The sequence below is a fragment of the Xenopus laevis genome, chromosome 2L (genome assembly GCF_017654675.1).
Source record: "Xenopus laevis strain J_2021 chromosome 2L, Xenopus_laevis_v10.1, whole genome shotgun sequence".
Lineage (NCBI taxonomy): Eukaryota > Metazoa > Chordata > Amphibia > Anura > Pipidae > Xenopus > Xenopus laevis.
In genome coordinates this window covers 51,366,609-51,388,821 of record NC_054373.1, presented here as the reverse complement: position 1 = coordinate 51,388,821, position 22,213 = coordinate 51,366,609, and the positions used below count along the sequence as shown (strand labels likewise).

The 22,213-nt window shown below is 37.7% G+C and overlaps 1 protein-coding gene across 2 annotated transcripts in view; it reads left to right on the top strand.

Moving 5' to 3' along the window:
- The window catches only part of wscd1.L (WSC domain containing 1 L homeolog), a 179,126-nt gene that overhangs the window by 133,502 nt on the left and 23,411 nt on the right, over positions 1-22,213 (top strand). The gene's annotated exons all lie outside the window — the stretch shown is intronic.

The following is a 22,213-nucleotide window of genomic DNA, read 5'->3' as shown; positions in this document are numbered from 1 at the left end:
GCATTTATCTCTTTGAGCAGTGCGGGTAACCCAACCTAACCTCCCAACCAACCTCCCATTCTATTGTTTTCTCCCATTCTAATTATTTCTTGTGTTGTACTTTTGTTAATCTTTTTTATATATTTTATATTATATTATTATTAATTTATTATAATATTAATGTAGAAATAATTAATTTTTTGGTGAATCATCCTTTTTTTCCGACTGCTCAGATCTGATAATTTTAAGCATATCTTTTATCTTCATACTTGGTGCTCTTTGCCTCAGTCTTGCCATTAATACTTCTCTGGGTGGAAATATATCATCCGTTGTACAATCTTCCTTTCCTTGTTTTTGCTGTGCTTCTGGCTTTCTCTCTAAGGCTTTGGGATGTACCCTAGGACCTTTGCCCAATCTCAGCCTGAAACGCTTGGGGTTCCATAAAGCTACAGCTTCAGGGCTGGTGTCAAACTTTCTCTTTCTTGTTTCAGGAATTGGGTTCCTGAATAGAGGGGAATCTTCATATATTGAAAATGGTGACATTCTCAGATGCTCCATTTGCTGCTGTTGAGCCATCTGCCGCTGATGTGCATTAATGGCACGTTCCATGTCACTTAAAGCTATATATTCATGTATTCCCCTGGTTGAAGCAGAACTAATGTTTGGCACTATTCTGGTATCAGTTGCTGAAATGCCAAAAATAGTCCCAGTGTTCTGCTGTTTAAATCCATCTTTGTTCATCACCAAAGAGCTAGTACTTGATATTGTGCTAGTATCTTTGGCTACAGTCGTTAATGGTGGAACAGGTGTCTGACTAGTGACAACACTAGTATTTACTCCACCTGAAGATATTCCAAGAACTTTGGCAATTGCATCCTGGAATATTTTGTATGCATAAGCCTTTGGCTGGCTATACAAACTGGACTGTGATGTGTTCCTATTCCCAGTATTATTGTTCTGCTGGTCAAATCTATCATTCTTCATCACCAAAGAGCTAGTACTTGGTATTGTCATAGGAGCTTTGGCTACAGTTGTTGTTGGTGGAACAGATGCCTGACTAGTGATAACGCTAGTGTTTGCTCCCATTCTAATGGGAGCTGCCACTAAATTGCTGGCCAGGCTTGTATATGACACAGAAGTTGAGGCAATCTGTGTACCTGTCCCTGTGCCAGTGGTTGTTGAGATTCCAAGGGCTTTGGCAATAGCATCCTGGAAGACTTTGGCAGCCTGTTTCTCCTTTTGCCTCAAAATGTTTTGCTTGTCCGGAGTGCGTCTTTTTGTCTTCTTATATTTTCTCTTCTGAGCATAAGAAGAGTAATTTTGTTGTGATGTTGAAGGGACCATGGTTTTTGTATATGACACAGAAGTTGAGGCAATCTGTGTACCTGTCCCTGTGCCAGTGGTTGTTGAGATTCCAAGGGCTTTGGCAATAGCATCCTGGAAGACTTTGGCAGCCTGTTTCTCCTTTTGCCTCAAAATGCTTTGCTTGTCCGGAGTGCGTCTTTTTGTCTTCTTATATTTTCTCTTCTGAGCATAAGAAGAGTCATTTTGTTGTGATGTTGAAGGGACCATGGTTTTTGTATATGACACAGAAGTTGAGGCAATCTGTGTACCTGTCCCTGTGCCAGTGGTTGTTGAGATTCCAAGGGCTTTGGCAATAGCATCCTGGAAGACTTTGGCAGCCTGTTTCTCCTTTTGCCTCAAAATGCTTTGCTTGTCCGGAGTGCGTCTTTTTGTCTTCTTATATTTTCTCTTCTGAGCATAAGAAGAGTCATTTTGTTGTGATGTTGAAGGGACCATGGTTTTTAATTTTATGGAACTAGTCTTGTCGTCTTTATCTGTTCTGTGACGTTTCTTGCTGCTAGTCTGGTCCTCAGGAGAACGAGCTCTTTTCCTCACAGAAGATGTGGTACTTGGGCCTGCAGTTGAATTGCTAGCCAAGTTTGCACTGGATGATTTTCCAGTTACAATATATGACACAGAAGTTGAGGCAATCTGTGTACCTGTCCCTGTGCCAGTGGTTGTTGAGATTCCAAGGGCTTTGGCAATAGCATCCTGGAAGACTTTGGCAGCCTGTTTCTCCTTTTGCCTCAAAATGCTTTGCTTGTCCGGAGTGCGTCTTTTTGTCTTTTTATATTTTCTCTTCTGAGCATAAGAAGAGTCATTTTGTTGTGATGTTGAAGGGACCATGGTTTTTAATTTTATGGAACTAGTCTTGTCGTCTTTATCTGTTCTGTGACGTTTCTTGCTGCTAGTCTGGTCCTCAGGAGAACAAGCTCTTTTCCTCACAGAAGATGTGGTACTTGGACCTGCAGTTGAATTGCTAGCCAAGTTTGCACTGGATGATTTTCCAGTTACAATGCCAGAGTTTGCTCCAACTGGAGCTCCACCTTGGCTAGATTCTGATGAAAAGCCAATGGCTCTTTCAATGGCATTCTGAAATGTATTCATAGCCGTGTTTATCTGTTCTCTTAAATGTTTTCTCTTCTCCAAACATGTTTTCATCACTTGGTACTTAGTACTTGATATTGTCTTAGTAGCTTTGGCTATTGTTGTTGTTGGTGAAACAGATGTCTGACTAGTCGTAACGCTAGTGCTTGCTCCACTTATGGATTGTATGGAGCTGGTACTCGGAGTTGCCTGTAAATTGCCGACCAGGCTTGTATATGGAACAGAAGTTGAGGCAATCTGTGTACCTGTTCCTGAAGTACTAGAGGCTGTTGAGATTCCAAGGGCTTTGGCAATAGCATCCTGGAAGACTTTGGCAGCCTGTATCTCTCTTTGCCTAGAAATGCTTTGCTTATCCAGAGTGTGTTTTTTTGTCTTCTTATATTTTCTCTTCTGAGCTTGAGAAGAGTAATTTTGTTGTGATATTGAAGGGACCATGTTTTTTAATTTTATTGAACTGGTCTTATCATCTGTATCTGTTCTGTGACGTTTCTTGATGCTAGTCTGGTCCTCAGGAGAACGAGCTCTTTTCCTCACAGAAGATGTGGTACTTGGGCCTACAATTGAATTGCTAGCCAAGTTTGCACTGGAAGATCTTCCAGTTACAATGCCAGAGTTGGCACTAACTGGAGCTCCACCTGGGTTAGATTCTGATGAAATGCCAAGGGCTCTTTCAATTGAATTCTGAACTGTATTCATAGCTGTTTTATCTGTTCTCTTAAACATTTTATCTTCTCCAAACTGTAATTAGTGGATTTTCTTGGATCCATGTCACCCATGTTAATAGCTAGAGATGGAAAAGCTGCAAAATGATGTTAAGTAACTATAAAGTATCTAACATGCGAACCATTCCATCAGCTTGCTAAAAGGTGACTGCATCCATCGATATCCAAAAGTCAAATGACAGCTGTAGAAGCTGCGACTGCCCTTTATATAGTGGTGAAACTGGATACTGAATATTTGTCCATATATGGTCATATTTCGTACACAGCAGAACATATGTCCATATATGGTAATATGTCTTTGTAAACATTCTCACCACAGCAGATGACATGACCATATATGGGCATATGTTGTCCCACTATTCTGCTGTGGTCAGAATGTTTGCAATGACATATGACCATATATGGTCACGTGTCATTGTAAACATTCTCACCACAACAGGACACCATGTCCATATATGGTCATATGTCATTGTAAACTTTCCCATGAAAACAACAGCGGTGATGTCATTATTTTCAGCAGTGATGGCACCATACCATTGATATACATAAAAATGACTATGGAATAAAAGTACAGCATATGTTTCTCACATATAGTAAAAGACTTATAACAGCACTATTTGCCTTCCAAATTGTGTATTTGATATATTATAAAATATACTATACATACATTGTACTGAGCCAGAGTTAAATACAATGTATTTCAAACAAGCTAATTAAAATGAAACTATTGACATAAAATGGCATTTTCTTTCTTTTAGTTAGAGAACTTTATAGTAATACTCCCCTGATGGAATACAAATTCATTCAGATTTTGCCACTATTAAACCTGAATAATCACTTCAGGAAGCTAAATTGTTTTAAGGTAAAACAATCTTTGCATATTTATCTTTCTTTGTCAGGTAATGCACCAACAAACTTGTTCCACTCATCCATAAATCCTTCAAATATCTCTTGACATCATCTGGAATAGGAGCAGTTGGTTTAGTCCATTGTAATTGCTTTCCTGGGTGCAGCACATATGAGGTTAAAGGGGAACTATTGCAAAAATGAATATAAGCTTCATTACACTGAAATAAGAAGTTTTCTAATTTTAATCAATTAAAAATGCAGCAATGTCTTTCTTCATTTTCTTTTCATGCAAGAGTTCTGATTTTGAATAACAGTTAAATCCGAAATATCTTATTGGGGGGCTCCTTTTGCCTAGAAGATGTATTAGAGCTCACTCTATTAAAATCACCAGAAATCCTGTCTCCATGCAGAATTTGTGCAAAAGGAAGTTATTTTGTTAGATTTTGTATGGACTGGAATCAGTTGAGTTAGCTCTAATACAACTGCCAGGAATGGGAGCCCCCCTATAAGGTATATTGGATCTAACTGTCAATGAAAATCAGATTGCCAACTTCATGAAGACAGAATGAAGAGAAACAGATGCTGAGAAGGGGATAGTGAAGATGAACTTGATTATTTCAGAAACGATAAAGAATTTTTAATTGATTATATTTAGGAAGTTTGTTATTTCAGTATGATTAAGCTTATAATAAAATAATAAACACTGTTTTCATCCTGACCTTTTCATTACTGATCAAAAAGGATAGTGTAGCTACTATATGCTAGAGTTAGTAACAAAGTATGATTGTTTTTTGATTATACTTCAGAAAATGCAAACTGCAAATGTAAAATTAATATCATATGGCATACCAAAACTTAATATGTTAAAGACAACATTCTTCCGAAATGTACAATATGATATTAACTTGAGAAATGTTTATTAATGTCTCATATATGACAATGTAAAACATTGTTTCAATAATACTGATTATGAAAAATAGGATAGTGTAGCATAGCATTTACCTGTCCTAATCTGATTAATTTCTATTATGGGATTAAAAAAAATTACGAATCTATTGGCCAAAATACTCTCTGCTCTTTGCAGATAATAAAATACTCTGCTGAAATATTGTTTGCATAATATTGGCATATTATATGTATATCTAGGAATGGCCTTTAATCATGTATCCTGGATCACAAACCCTGGACCTTAGCATTAGAAATTGCAAGTCAGGAGTTTATAATTGCAAATCAGTAAAGTTTGTAATCTAGTTATTTTCCCATTCATATGCAGAGAAGGTTGTGTGTGCTTTTAAAAGTGATCCCACCCTCCGTCGGCGCCACTCCAAACACCCCATAAGTCATTGGGACCCCCAACTGAATGAAAAGATGATATTTGTTACAGACACCCAATCAGATTTCACCACTTAACTTTCAATGGGGGATTTAAATCTGCTGCCATTCTCACAGTAATAAAACCAGGTTCCCCAAGCTCTTCACGGTTGGTCACTTGTGGACTGCATGTCAACGTTAGTGGACTGAGCCACCAACAGCCAATCAGATTTCATCCATCGAATTTCATTGTTTTACATTCAAAATACTCCCATTCTTACGCTATTTATGCCAGCGTTACACCAAATTATTTTATAATGCTGTGTATTTAAAATAATAAAATAATAAGCTACAGTTTTAATCATAAGGGTTATTGATAACCCTACCACACTTTAGTGAATCAGGCTTTATGTCTACACTATGCACATATACTTAAGAAAAAGGGAGAGTGTGCAGCAAAAACACAACAGAATAAATGTGTCCCAGATTAGGTATCAGCGAATTTCTCCTGTTTCGCTTTGCGGAAAAATTTGCGAATTTCAAGCAAAATTAGCAAAACTTCGTGTAAAAATTCGGAAAGTTTCATGAAAAAAACGTGGAATTCTGACATTTTCATGAAAAAAATGTCCAAGCTGACACTGGTGTTAAAGTCAATGAGCGTCCAAATAGTGTTAACGCACGCCGATTTTGACGTGAGCGACTTTTCGGACGCGCATCCAAAAAAAATTCACGACGGCAAAATTTTGCTGCGAATTTTCAAGGGAGATTTACGAATTCATTCGTCAGCGGCGAAACACAGAAAATTGCCTCAAATTCGTGCCAGGCAAATTTGTTGCCAACCTTAATGTGGCAGCTCATGCCGTTATCTAGAACTAGAAATATGTAGATAATTATAGCTCCCTGTGCGCAGTAACCTAACGTCTTATATGTTAACGACATCTTTACCCTTGACAGAATAATACTATTAGTGACCCTAGTAACTATAGTACACTGACTGAGAGGTTTATCACTCATCTATTTTGCTGATATTCTTGAAACAATCACTAATACCAATTTTTTTTTCATATATCTGTAACCTTGCTATGAAAAGGGGCATGGGTCCTGATCAATGGTTTGATCTTAAAAGGGAACGTGAACCACAAAAGTCTGACATCTACTGTTTTATAGTAAATATACATGTCATTTTTTAGAGTTATTCTTCACACCTGCATGAGTGGCATTTTTACAGGAAGTCCCATTAAAAAATGCTGAACTAATCGTACATAACTAAAGTTGAAATAAAGTGCTTATCTTTATTTGATTAAATACTGAGTAATGGTTTTGTTGTTCTCAGGCTCAGACTGGCCTACCCGACTAGTCGTTGATGATTGATTGTAAATTACTGCTCTAGAAAAGGAGGGTGGGAGGCATATAACAATAACTCACAGACCCAAAGTCCACTAAACATTTGGAAAAAATGCTTTAGAAATCACCCACAGCTTGTCTATCTATCTATATATGTAGAAAAGTACAGCAGCACCAGGAATCCAATGTTTAATATGTATTTAAAGCTGTATGTATAACCAACATGATGTTTCAGTCAGTCTGAAAAAGGTCCCAATGAAGACTCAACCCCAAGAACTACCTTGCGCCTGGGTTATTATTACCGAAGAAGGAGTATTGTCCGTTGGACATGCTGTATCAGTGATGGTCCTGCCATCAAGTGCTCCATTTGATTTGAACATGGTTATGTTTTGTGAGCCTTGTGGTCCTTGAGTTAGGTGCCTCTGTATTAGATTCTAAGAGCAAATATAAAATCCTTATGGAATATATAGTTTTTCACAAAGCAAGTATTACACTGTATTTTATCCTGTATTCCCAGCTGAAGTAAGAGCTACGGCCATGCTGAAAATGGTGCTCGAAAGTTCTTCTAGTGAGCCAGCACACTGGGCTCTTGGCAGAAACCAAATAAACATTTTGTGACATCAGCATTACCAAGGTTACAGAAGCATTCTTGCTCCCCCGTAGAGCTGTTACATGTGCCTCCATATTACTGCCGTTGAGAAATAGTGGATACCGTACATCTCAATCTAAGAACCTTTTAGACTGTAACCTCACAAGATCATTTACAACTTTGCTTAGGGCCAGGGTGGGGCTCCCAAAGTCTGGGCAGGGAGCAGGCCTAGGGCTCACTGGGTTTTTCCCCAGTGTCCCACTGGGCCAAGGACACGGAAACCCATTCATTACAAAATGTTAAAAAAGGTTTGCCATATTCTCTCCTCTAAAATGCTTACATCTCTGAGCATTTTTAGGCCACCATCTAATTTCCTTATGCGTCATATGTATCATCACAAATGCAATTCTGTGCATGCGCGATATTTCCCACTCGTGTTACCATCGTATTGTGGATTGCAGAATGGCCTAGAGCACATGCGCTGGATTCCAACTGCAGCTAATGCGCAAGAGCTATGATCTTGGTCTGCGCAAAGTGCTTGTGCGGCTGTGACATGCATCAATCTCTTGGATTTGTATAGATTCTGTCCAAGCTGCTGTTGAAAGCATTGAAACTATACATTTTTGTTTAGTGAGGGAATTCATCAGATGTGTGAAGTTAGTGCCCAGTGGACAGGATTTATTTTTATGATCTATGTTTTGTATTCTGAAATGGTCACCCCTTTGTGTAAATATGCTACCTTAAAAAAGAAAGTGGATCTCGCAAGCTTGTGTATATTTTCATATTTATATATTTGTATATTTTTCTTTCTTTTTAGTTAGTAGTTTGTATCAGCATGCATCGTGTCCTTTCTATACTGTTAGTTGGAAACATGTTATAAATACTAATTATTAATATTCTAAGGCTTGCAATGAAAGCACTATGATCTTATGACCTATTTACCCCGCTCTTTGTAATTTGCATTTTCCTATGTGCTTTGCATTGCTGGATAGGATCATTCTGGCAGTGTCCTTTCAGATACAGTGTAGTTTCTGCAAATTACATTTTTGATTAAGGGAAAAAAATCTGGGACAAAGTCAAGTGTGAATATATTACACTGTAATCATACAGTGGCATAAAATCAGAATAATTAGCTCTTTTCCAGCACTGCATAAGTATTATTTTACTTAACAAGCCCTCTGAGTGAGTAGATGATGACTGCTTTTGTGGAATCTATATATTTGAGCTGTATTTTGCTATAGAATTTCAAAGTACAGTATTAGAAATCTCTGCTGAATGATAATTGGACTTATGCAGCCATTGCTTATCTCTCTATCTATCTGGATATCTGTTTACCCAGGTCGAGCAAGGGAAAGGGGGCTGCATGACAAGGGATCCCAATGACCAGCAGCCAAATTATACTGGTCTAGGTTAGAGATGTGCAGAATCACATGTAGCTGTGCTTATATAGCCCCATCTGAGTGACTCAGGGATTTGTCAATCATCCCTGGGAATGTGCCTCTGCTTTTGGGAAAACCCCCAGGTTAGTCAGGTTAGTCTATGCAGAGGAAGCAACCCAGTCAACAAGTTGTGCAAGGACACCCTGGATCTCCAAACCAGGATTAAACTAAACCTCTACTTCCTCGGAGGCCATTTGCACTTTCTTACAATAGGGACATGGTCATTTTTCCCATTTTCTTTACTGTACTGTATATATATATATATATATATTTTTTTTTATTTATTAAATTCCAGTTAATAACTCTACTGGCTTGGCTGATAAAAAGTACCTAAAATTGTTATCTTTTTGGGGTTTGCATAGTAACTTATAATGTTAAATTGTATTGTGGCAAATGTAGAGAAGCCGTAATGGCGGAGCTCACCCAAAGCATGTAGCATCTCCTAGCCGGTCACTGCTCTTGCGAGATTTCGCCGACTTTAGCATTTGCACAAACAGATACCCGCAGTGAGCGCTAAAGACACACTGAAGACGCTAATATTAATAACAATGCTGCTTTATTAAGACACACAATGTGACATCAATTTGACAGTGGGTGACGGTAGTTGTTTTCAGACAGATCACCAGAAATAACGACTTTTTCCAATTACTTTCTATTTATGATCTTTTTTCTAATATTGAAGTGTAAAGTGTAATTTTTCTGGGAGGGGGGTCACTGAAAACTTCAAAATTGATACATTTAATGGATACGTTTTTTTTTTTTTATCTTTATCCCTGCTGAGCAGAAGCCCTGGATTTCATTACAGGCAGCTGTTAGAATTGATACAATAGTTGCTAATACTCCAGAGATGCTGCTAAAAATGTATCAACTAAATGTTGCAAAATTGAAACAGTTTAGAGTCTGCACCTGAATTACTGAGCTGACAGATAAATACCGGAGACACAAACACTAAACTTTAAACTGAAAAAAAGTGTTTGGAAGGTGAACAACTCCTTTAATAAAGCCGCATTGTTATTATTATTAGCGTCGTCAGTGTGGATGTGATGGTCAGTGCTCACTGTGGGTATCTGTTTTTGCAAATGCTGGGGACCTAGGCTGTCTGGTACCTCTGAGACCTACAGGTTTATGGGAGCTCAGTGGGCCCAGGCAGATAGGATTTGGGGTGTAAGTGAGAGGGCATCGTAATCACCAGTTGATCACATGCTACCCAAGCCATGTGATGCTTTGGGGCAACTCAGGGAGATCCAGTGAAGCACCATCCATGGGGTCTGGTGATTTGGGTGCATTCAGGCTGGTGTGAGTTGTGCCTGTTGCAGAGGTGAAGCTAGAGTAGGCCTCTTTGGTTTAGCCGAGGAGTATTAGTATTTGGTATAGTCCCACTTAGTTCACCTGGTGGACGGAACTACCCCCCCCCCCAGTTTCGTCACAATAACATCCCTTATAAGGTGGGAAGATAGTAAGCCATATACAAGGACATTTGACTTAACACTTTCAGATGTTGCCAGGGCAATTATACTTAAAAGTATTTATGTTAAAAGAAGTTGGAGCCACTTTAGGGAGTTTAAGACCATTCCATCATTAGAATGCAAATCCTAGTCTTCAAATAAAAAACAGCAGAATGTATGATACCTTTGTATTGAATTTGGATTTAGAAATATAGTCTTAAGGATATATTGGCAAGATTATATTTATTAATATATACATTATAAATAAACTTGTAGCCATGTTCCTCCCATTTCTGCCCAATTCAAGTGTTCTGTTATTTATTCATAACAAAATGGGGCCCAGGTGGAATAGTGATCCATAACAAAAGGATCATTTGAGGATTTCCCTTGTCATGTTCCAGCAGAAACAATTAATATGTCAGTGCTTTTCACTATGTATAGCATCAATCTACTATGTACAGAGCAATCTATAAACTTGCACTTAACATCTTATAATTCTAAAACATGGTGTTCTAGATTTCTCCATCAATTAAACTCTTAGTAGGTAAATAGTGCTGCAAAAGGGATGCCTAATTTGAATTAAATATTTAGTTGTGTTTAGGTTCAGATAGCAAATATTGGGAATAAAATGTTGCAACATTAGAGGTAAGTATTAATTCCCAAAACATTGGCTTCAGTATTATTATAAACTGTTAGTCTGGAGAGAGAGCACATTACAGAGTAAGTTTGTTCAAACTGGTACACATTTAATTGGCCATTGGGATTAACATTCTTATGTGTTCTGGGCCCCTATGAGAATTTATTTCAAGGTTATACTGTAATACCTATCTACATCCTAGATTTTATACATTTGTGATATTAAGGGTTGTGATAATTACTGAAGGAGCAGTGGAAGGGGGGTGATAAATAAAGACAAGATCAGAATGGGTAAAACATAAAAAAAGAGTTAAAATGGCACTATACTAAACTTTTTTATGTGTAAAAGTAAAATGAAAGGGATGATTGTAAATCATGAAGAATTTGGCTGGCATGGGCAGTAAACTGTGCTCTGTTTTAAAACATTTTATTCCCATAATGCTGCCTTGTGTGTCTCCCTTCCGTTATTTAAAATTTGAAAAATGAGTTGTTGCTAGCAGCATTCAGATGCGACTGAATCTGATTTTTCTACAATATCTCATCTTCTCTCTTATTACACACTTTAATGACACCCATGCAATCTGGTTTTTGACTTTTAGACGGAGACACATTTTTTTACTGTAGAGCTGCAAATAATCTTGAATTGGCAAAGCCAAAGGACACTATTCTGAAGCTTCTTGAATCATCCTCTGCTTTTGATGTTGTCAGCCATTCCATTGTAATTCAAAATCTCCCTTCTGTTGTTATCTACAGTCAAGCTGCATCTCAGTACACATAACAATCTTTCTCTGTTTCCTATGCCAACAAAATCCTCTTCTTCATTTCACCTTAGTGTGGGGATGCCTTGGAGTTTTCTCCCATGGGAAACAGCTCGTCTGTTCACTTGGCTTTAAAAACAATTTGCATGCAGATTATATATGGATATATTCAGACATCCCTTTACTAAAGACTGATTTAAAGACCCAGACCTCTATTTTCTAGCTCTCTTTCCTTGGGTGAATCAATGCTGTCTCAAATTGAACCTAAGAAAAACAGGACTAATCTTTTCACCCAAACCGAGCATTACTGAACTTCGCCTGTACGTTTACTTTTTGCCCGAAGAAGAGGCGATTTGACGCCGGGCAACTAATCTCCCCGAATCTTCTTGTCTGTCTCTGCCCTTAGAAGCCTCCCTTTTTCCTCCATTTCTGTTGCCTGTCTCCTGCCTCTGTACTCATTTTGCCTATGTGTTTTTCACCACTTTCGCAGCTAACTAGGCTGAAATGGCAAATAGAATTTACAAGATGGGGTATATGCCCAAAATGTGTGACCATATAATGAATCTTTATAATAACTTACTATGAAAATACAGTAGTGTTTATTTAAAATATTTTCGATATTTGCGTACAACGTCAACGGTTCATCACCTTTAAAAATATTTAAAAATTGCCCCCAGCCTACCCCTTTTGAACTGAACATATTTATAAAGATCACTATTGTGGACATACAGGTACACATGACATATGGAATGTTGCATTACAATAACTAAGCACTGCCTCTTCTATTGGAAACTTAGAATGCACATTCAATATGGTACTCTACTTTAGATTGTACTGTGCATGTGCAAATTTGATAAATAGGCGTGTGAGAGTTTATATTCCATTTGCAATCTCCAAAATCCAAGATGCAGGCTTGCATACCTGCAGAACAGACGTTAGGTTAAAAAGAACATTTTATTTCATACCTTTAAAAACACCTGACACATTTTGTACAAGACTTTAAATCTTGGGCAGATTTAAATCCCCAAAGGAACAAACATCACATGTAAGAATCACTCTCACTTGATTTTACAAGTACCTGTATAAACAAAACAAAATAAAAATGCAAAAACATTACAAAATAAAGACACACTAGCCCTTCCTTACTTATTTGCATATTAACTAAAGATGTACATCTGTGGAAAAACGTCTGTACATCTGTACATCTCATGTATTATGAAAACTGCAGTTTGTAATACAGGCAATCTGCATTTGTACTTAGATAATGTTAGATTTTTAGAATGCCACTGGACAATGTAGGTGTCTACGGCAGCTGGTCAACGCCACAGCATGAGTTAGACCAAGCGCTGACGATAAAACAGCCCATATGTAAAACCCTTCTTCATCTAAATAAACCATTTTAGTACAAATGCACTTTTTAGTAGTATGTGGTATTGGGTAATTCCTAAGTAGGAAATTTCAGTTAGAGCTGCATTATTTCTGGTCAGTTGATCTTTGACGGAGCACACAAACCATCAGAAAATGGGGGTTCAAGGTAAAAGATGTAAAATAGCTATATTTAATGATATTTATATATTTCAGTTTGATAAGATTCTTTGATCAGCCACCGAATATGAAATAAAGTATATTTTGGTTAAGTATTTAATCTGGGTGTATAGATTTCATTTAAGAAAGAACTGTATTAATATGATGTTCAGGTATTCTGTTTAATGATTATTGCAAACCACAAAGGTTCAGCTCAGCACAGCAGATTGTTGTCATTTTTTACATGTCTCACACAATTAACTTCACATGCTTCATTAGTGTTCTAAGTTAAATGACATACATTTGATGGTCTTAAGTAACTACATGCCGTTGCTAAACACAGCAGAGTATGATCAGCACCATGTTCTTTCAAATGAATTTCTGAAATAGACCATTGCAATTAACCTTATTCTAATATAATGAAATAGCAGTTCTGTATTAGGTTTGCTAAAAGAGCCTGCAATAAATCATTTATCTTTAATTATTATTATTAAAGGTACAATGACAAGATGACAAACTATACTGTAGTTATGCTTTCCGCAGGCATATGCTAAAATGTTTGCTTATATCTTTATCTACAGAATGATAAGTAATCTATGGTATATTAAATAAACTGAGTAGCTGTTTGTTAAGCCCTTTGTATAGACAAGGGAACTTTTGAGAGGGGAGACTTACAGGGGCAAATTCACTAACCTCCGAAAATTTGCCAGCGACGGCTTTGCTCACAGCGCAACACTTCACCAGGCGTAGATTCGCCATGACGACGCTAATTCACTAAAATCCTAAATTGCGTCCAGGGCACCGAACGCTGTTGAAGATGCGCTAGCGTTACTGCGCCAAGCGAAGAAGTTGCGCTAGCATTATCTAATTTGAATATGGAGGGAAGTTAAAGTTGAATGGACGTATATGTTGCAGACAGTACATTACATTACACAAGCCTGGGAAACCTTAATTAAAGAAAATAAAGTTGTTATAATGCCCTACACATGTGCCCAGTGTATAGTCGATGTGCCATATGTTAGGAAATGTAGGGGGGAAGCCGGTTAACCCAAAAAAAAGTTACGCTCTTTTGCAGTCTATCACCCTGAAAAAAGGAAAAGACGCTAGCGTTTTTTGGGACGGACTGAGAATTAAAATAGGCCCTGGCATTTCAAGTACACAAAGGCCCAATGAGCACACACAGAGGCCCAAACAGCCCCCACCAGCCCACTAAATACTGACTTTCTATGGCACTTTATAGCAGCCCCTCTGACATTTGCCAGAACCCACATATTGCCAGTCCGGCCCCTGTACCTTGCGGGTCATTCATGCACAGGAGGCACAGGCTGCATAACGGCCCTGTCCTAGGACAGGTCTGGGGTGCATCTCATTGTGCTGCACTTAGCACTTAGCAAGCAGAATGTTTGACGCTGCTGATTTAGACAACGTAGAATGCAGTTTTATCTCCACAAAAAATCGGCCAGACATATATTGTATCAGGAAAAGAAAACAGCATCTTGGCTGGTAGACTTTCATGAATAAGAAAACATGAATTTAAAAAAGTCAAGCAGTACAGGAGAAAAGAAAAAGCTAATTATGGCTAATTCATTTTCAGACAAAGAAAAATACATTGTGAAAATGCTTGGCATATCTCCCTACTAACATTGAGTATACCCTAACCTATTCTGTTGGTGACTGCATACACAAGCCAGCACAATAAGACACAATCACTCACTGGGGGAATTAAGCAAAGTGCAATTTTGAGCACTATTGTAATTTTTTCCCCCACAATGCACTGTTTCTCCAAAATTCAGGCGTAATTTTGGATGTAAATGGGCAATTCTAATAGAGCTGCACCTACCACAATTGTGCAGAATACCAACTGCTGTCATTTCCAGTATCCATTCTTTAGGTGCAAGTGTGCTGCACTTGTTGATGCTGCCTGCAAAGGGAACCCTTGAGCTACTGCCTGGTTAGGAGGTGAGTGTAGCTCAAGGGTTTCCCTGTGTTAACAGGAGCCCTAGTGTCTGATTCGAAACTGAAGGCTGAAAGAACTGAGAGGCACTGAGCCCAACTATACAGATGTGCATGGAGAATTTCTCAGACAGACTGGTAGGCACGTAGTGTCGACTTGTGTGAGTAGCCCAACACTGATTTTTAGATTAGTTACTCAAAACAAATGAAAAAGCATGGGAAGTTGTCAGTTCAGCAAGTAGTCAATCAACAGTACTCTTATAGTAGTACAATTATGGTGCAGTTAATTTTAGGATATTTTGCTTTTATCAAATTGGCTGCATAAAGAAAAAAAAGTCCTATAAATGAAGAGAAATATTATAGAATAGTGGTGGGTTAACAAGAACTGAAACTCTTTCCCTTCCAACTAAAACACACTTGTCATACCTATTTCTTTTTGACCCCCTCCAGTCTTGGTAACCTTCTTCCCACCTCTCTGCTTCCCTAAATTATTTGAGCGCTCAGTGTACAACAGACTGATTCTATTCCTCTCTGGACCCCCTTCAATCTGGCTTTAGGCAACAACACAAAAAATTGCTCAAACCCAGTTAATTAATGACCTTTTTTAAGATAATCTAAAAACTCTCACTGCTAATCCTCCTAGATGTCTCAGCCAGGTCTGGATTGGGATTTAAAATAGGCCCTGGCATTCCAAGTACACAGAGGGCCAAACAGCCCCCCACCAGCCCACTTAATAGTCCACAAATTGCCAGTCCAGCTGTTTTTGACACTGTTTATCACCCTCTCCTCCTCCAGTCTCTTCATTGTCTTGACCTTCATAACAATCGAGTATCATCTTATGCCTTACCTCCCTCTGTTGGGTTTCCTCAAGGCTCTGTCCTGAGTCCTTTATTCATTTTTCTGTATTCTTCCTGCCATGGCAAACTAATAAACGTATATGGTTTCCACTACTACCTCTATACTGACGATACTCAAATCTATCTCTCCTTACCTAATCTCAACTCTTAGGTCTCTTCTTACTTGTCTGCTATCTTGACCTTGGTGTCCCAAAGATGCCATAAGTTAAACCCCTCCAAAATAGGAATGGTTCTCTTTCCATAATATGCCAGAAGTGTCTATCACAGTTAACAACTCCACTATCACCCCATCCCCCCAGGCGGGTGCTTTGTGGTTATCCTTTATTCTGCCCTGTCTTTCACTCCTTTAATCCATTCATTTTCTAAATCATGCCACTTTCACTTAAGAAACATTACCCACATACTATTGTTTATCACCCAGGATGCCACCAAATATCAGACAGTGCATTTACGACTGTAACTCTCTATTAACTGACCATACCCTCCAGAGTGTATTACTTCTCTGATCCATAATAAATACTGCCACTAGGCTTATACACCTTAGCAACTGCTCCTCCACACACTTTGCCAGTCCCTGCACTAGCTTCTGATACCTTTTAGAATAAAATTCAAATTAATGACCCTCACACTCAAAGCAGTTCATAAATCTGGCTCACTCTACATCTCCAGATACTCACCAAACCTCTCATTATGCTACTCTACTGACTTTCTCCTCAACTCCCTCTCATTACCTCTTCACATACCCACATTTAAGACATAGGCTTCCCCCATTCTTTGTATTCTCTCCCAACTTTCTTCCTTCAAAAGGTCTCTTACAACGCATTTCTTTAGAGAAGCTTACAATTTATCTCCATTAAGTATGCCTCAAATGATCTATCTAAATAGTTAATTGGCTCTTTTCTTAGGTAGATCAAACAAACAGCCACATAGCCTATTCAAGTTTTAGAAATAATGACTTGCAATCATAATTCTGCTAATCTTCATCAGTTAGAGCAAATTATCCAGGTAATTGTAGTTTACAAATCCTTTGATGTCATACATTCATTCAAGAATAAAGATAAGGACCTATTGACATTACTAGTTTGATCATTTGCGTAATTTAAATATTACAAACCTAAGTCACAGGTAATGAATGACATGGATAATTACACACCAATGTAACAAGAAGTATATCATATCTATGGAACATTAGCTTTAAAATACAGTTTTCAACAAAAGATTTTTCAGTGTGTAGACAGTTGTCATACATTTTCATATAGAATTACTATATAACTCATATTAACAACAACTATTGCTTTTATCACGATGAAAAATCAATGTTTTTGTTCTTGCAAGTTAGATAATTAACTTACCAGTACACAGATAACCTTCCTGCACATGAAGGTAGGTAACAAAAGGCGTGGGGGTGGGGGGTTGTTTATACTATTTCTAGTTAAACTAACTCAGTTAAGTGGTAACATTTTGAGCATAAAAACAAAATCAGAATCATAAGAAAAATTATTTTTTTTCTTTAATAAAATAGGCAAAATGGATTGTCAGCAGCATAAAATGACATTGAATATAATGTCATATATTGTTCCATGTTAAGGTAAAATGTTGTATTTGTTTTGCTCATGTTTTAAAAAAGTGTATGTAGGTGTATACTAGACAAGAGGCAGGTTGCCATGTCTTGAATATTACAAGACATCAAGAACTCAAAACTTAATCTCATACAGTTTATGTTTTCTTGCCATGGCATTACTGAAATGCTAATAATCAGATATAAAGGAAAATTTCTCAAAAGTAGACTAATTTAAAGGAGAAGGAAAGTCGTATCCCACTTGCAGGTGCCAAATGTTAGGCACCCCCAAGTAATTGTATTTACCTGACCTGACACCCCGAGCTGGTCCTCCTATCAGCAGAAAACTCACCAGTGGATATTCCAGCAAGCACCACAGAGTGATCCTCTTCCGGGTTCTTCTTTCTTCAAATTATCCGGGGCAGACGCATACACGGTAGAACGAAATAGCCAACTATTTTGTTAAAGTTCAGTTTTTCACTCTAATGCGCTTGTGCAGCAGCGCGAATAAAGAAGAAGCTGGAATACGAACGATCCACAGTGCCTGCTGGCAGAATCCCAAGCCAACATTTGGCACCCCCAAGTCGGATATGCCTTTTCTTCTCCTTTAAAAGGAAATAAAATTAGAAACTAGATCATTAATATATATATCTACATATATTTTTAGCTGTAAGACATTAAAACACACTATGTAGCAGTCAAGTTACAATAAAGAACATACAGTGCCTACATTTTAAAACATACCTTTTCCAGGTTTGTATAGTGCATATTGTACATATGTAGCATTCTTGTAGATTTATAGTTTTTTATTTGGTAGGCAGAATCAGCGACTCTTCCCGATTCCTGGAGAAAAGTTAGTTTATCCAGCAATTTTTCAGATATCACGCAAGTCTGAAATTAAAGAAGGAAGGGGAAAAAAAAGAGGAGAAAAAACTATACTTTATCAAACCATTATAGACTGTCTCTCTAATAGTGTAATAAAACTGTGGTTCTTTGCTGGAAGAGGAAGCTCATTAGGAAATTGCCAGTGTTAATGTTAGTAGTGTTTCATTCTGGAGAAAAATGTTTCTTATTACTCCAGCTCCAAATGTCTACCTTTAGAAAAAGTACAGGGACCGGAGTCTCGGAATAATAAATGCAATGTGCACTGCTTCTAAATTAAGATCTACAGCAAGTGCTCAACGTCAGCAAGGTGGTTGACAGCTTTTATTGTTGGGGGAGTAGTTTTTGATGTATGGTAATTGAGTGCCTTGACAGTTTTTTCACTTGTTTACAGGCCTTGCTGGCAACTGTATGTGGCTGTCAAGCTTTAAAAAACAGATGAGACAAGAAACATTATTTCCCTGTTTGCTTATTGCTTAAACTAACTTGGAAGTACAGTACATTACAGTAGAGAAAAATGCACTGACCTTTCTGACATCCCTGTTTTAAAGAATATATATATATATACTGTATTTGTATATGTATTTACTGTTTTTCTATCCAGCACCGACCTTTGAGGTTGTGCATCCCGCATTATTAATTTGTATATAGAAAATTCAAACATATGAGCATTTAGGAGGTTTTCACAAAAGAAACAATACTTTAATAGGTCAATGTTTTGGTTACACTCATAGAGCCTTTATCAAGATACCGAAAAGTTGCTCAAATAAAATATTGTTTATTTGAGCAAATAGAATTTTTATTTTACAATTTGTGGACATCTTTTAACTAGGGGATGCACCTGAGCTACAGTATCTGATCTGTCTCTGTTGTCTTTTTAAAATCACTTAAATTAAGTGGTTATACCTTTGTAAAGCTCCCCATAGACGCGACGATTCTTGTTGCTGATTTTAGCGAAGTCCGACCAATTCTTCGAAATTATCGTGCGGTTAGTGGGATCTTAAGATTTTTCAGCCAACATCTGTCAGGAAATTGATCGGCCAGGTTAAAAAATCTTTGTCGGTCCCAGTGCAATCTATCTATGTTTGCAGAGCCAAGCAGGCAGCTCCCCTTTGTTTTCCTGGCAAATTGGTCTTTTTAGTTGATGGTCAATTCGTACGATCGTACGATCGTTCCGAGAAAATCGTGGTCTCACGATGAGGATCGGATCTTTTAAAAATCTCAACATCTATGGCCAGCTTAAGAGTAGAGAAGTAAGAGACAGAGACACCCAGGGTAAAATCAAGCAGGAATAGGCCTGTTTTTTTATTTATTAAAAGGGGATTTTATTTCTGCGCACAAAAAGTCATGTTTCAATTTTACACAACGCATGCAATAAATAAATAAAAACTCATGGTTTCAGAAACCAGAACAGACTCATCCAGGTCCGGATTTGTGGCGAAGTTTTAGGGGCGGCATGCCGCCCAACCGCATTAGGAACGCGTCGTTCCTGTGCCGTTCCTGCACTGCGCTCGTGTGGGGGGGTGCTCGCAGGCGCTAGGACCGCAAAACCTCGGATGGCGGGCGTTAGGACCACGTGGCTTTGTTGCGCAGTGGATGCAAATCTGGCCCTGGACTCATCTGTTCATATATTTTATAAAAAACCTTCTATTGGATATGACCCAAGCTACTATTAGGGCTTGTTCCAATCCCTGATCAAGGATCAATGGAGCAGAAACATGTAGTTCTGTAGACAATAAGGGGATTATTTATCAAAGTCCAAATTTATCTCAATATATTTTGCTACAAACTCTGATCAAATCCAATCCAATTCCTGAAAATTTTTGCAGGTAAAAATCTGATTTTCACAATTTTTTCAGATTTTTTTTCCATACGATTTTCATGAATTTGTGATTTTTTTTCTGAATTTTCACCCGAAAACTATGAGGTATTGCGCGAAACCCAGAGCACATCAAAAAATTATTGGGACTTCTCCCATTGACTTATATGCAACCTCGACAGGTTTGCGACGCCGGATTTTGTAATTCAGACTTTTCAATCCTCAGGGTTTAATAAATTCCAAGAAATTAGTGATTTTCAAAGTCTGATTTTATAACAAAAAAACTCGCGATTTTTGCATTCGGAGTTCAGTAAATAACCCGCTTTATGAATGACTGAACGATGGACTTGGTTCTCCAGAGTGAAATTTATGTTGATTTATGAAGTCTGGATGGTTTGACGGTACCACTACTACTGAAAAACCTCAAAGCAAACCTAGCATTGTGAGAACATTACCTAGTTTGCAAGAATACCAAATCCAGGAAAATGACAGATATTTAACTGACTTTTTTTTTAGTTTTTCTTCGCTTCTTTTCAAACTGTTCAAGCTTACCTACTACTTCTTGGGCAGAGAGCTTATTTCAGCCTCTCATTCCTTCTTTCCGATGTGTTGACTCATTATTCCAGCAAACTGTACTGGCAGACTGAGTGAACACAGCCCCTGTTATTCTTCATATCTGCTTTGTCTCAGAGCATTCTGGGAGACATACCTGCCGTCTATATATTTGTTTGCTGACATGGGTGAACGTGTCTATATTATTAAAATATATATATGTTGCCCTTTACAGTGTGTGCCAGATGCATCATTCAAGTCTGCTACATCCTGTTCTTGCTCATCTGTGTTTTATATCTTTAAATAGTATCTAGGCCAATTTGTTTTTGCAGCAACATATTTATTTCTCTTCCATATATATAATAATTGTGGTACCTATGCACAATAAGCAGTGATTAGAACCTAGATACTGACAGAGAGAGCTTTGATAAATGATAGAATATGCAAATATAGCAAAGCATTGGCTGCAATATGTTATGCCTTTTATTGCTATTACAGTATCTATATGCATCTCTGCTAGTATAAAATAATCTCATTTTATTTGTGTGTGTGCTTTGTATTGCATAATGTATAAAAATAGATATTAGTTTTGTTTTTTCTTTTCCAGTAGATTGGTAGACCTAAATGAATACTGCATAATGGGAATTTGAGGGCACATACACCAAAGTCATTGATGAACATGGGCCCCTAAAATCTTTTGGAATAAAACATTTTCCATAAAATATATTGCAACTGCTTATAGCTGCCACAGGGCCCCCTATAGTTCTTGTGGCCCCAACAGTTGCAGGTTCTGTTTCCTCTATAGATGTACCCCTGTTTTTCAGTAAAATGATTTGGGCATTGTAGTTAGCTGTGGCTGAAAAGAAAAGCACATCTATCAATTTCAGACTTTTACCCTAGCAAAACCTACCTACCTGGCCAAACATGTTGATACTTCTACTACTGCTTACACTTGTGCACTCATACTACACTACTGTAAATACACTTGTGCAATTGCATTTGTTTTGGCACTCTGGACAAATCAAATGTAATGGCCACAATGGTGCTAGAATTATGGGAGTGGGTTGTTGCATTGTGGGTTAAAAACATGGTACTTGCATAAGTAGATGAACCTTTAAGCCCTTACACTGTATGTGGTGCAGGCTGCAGAAAGCCCAGTATTTAATGCTGACCCTCAGCAAACCATAAGTACAGGCCTCCAGAGAACCTTTTTTTAAATTACAATAATAAACCTTAGGAAGATATATTCACTTTCCCATGTCAAGTTGTATTCACTTCCCCATGTTAAGTTGTTCTCGAAGTTAAAAAACAATAATGTTTTTATATAAAACACTGCGTTGTTATTAATTACATTACAGAGAAGAGAGAAATGTATAGAACTATAAAAGCTCTTAATACATGCATTAAGCAAAGCAATGTAGATAATGGTTCATAAGACAACAAACATTTTTCATTATTAGAGCAAGCAGGGACATTCAGATAAGTTATCATTGGACAGAATTAACTGCTGGTCATGGAGGTGAAAATAATCATAAATATATTCAG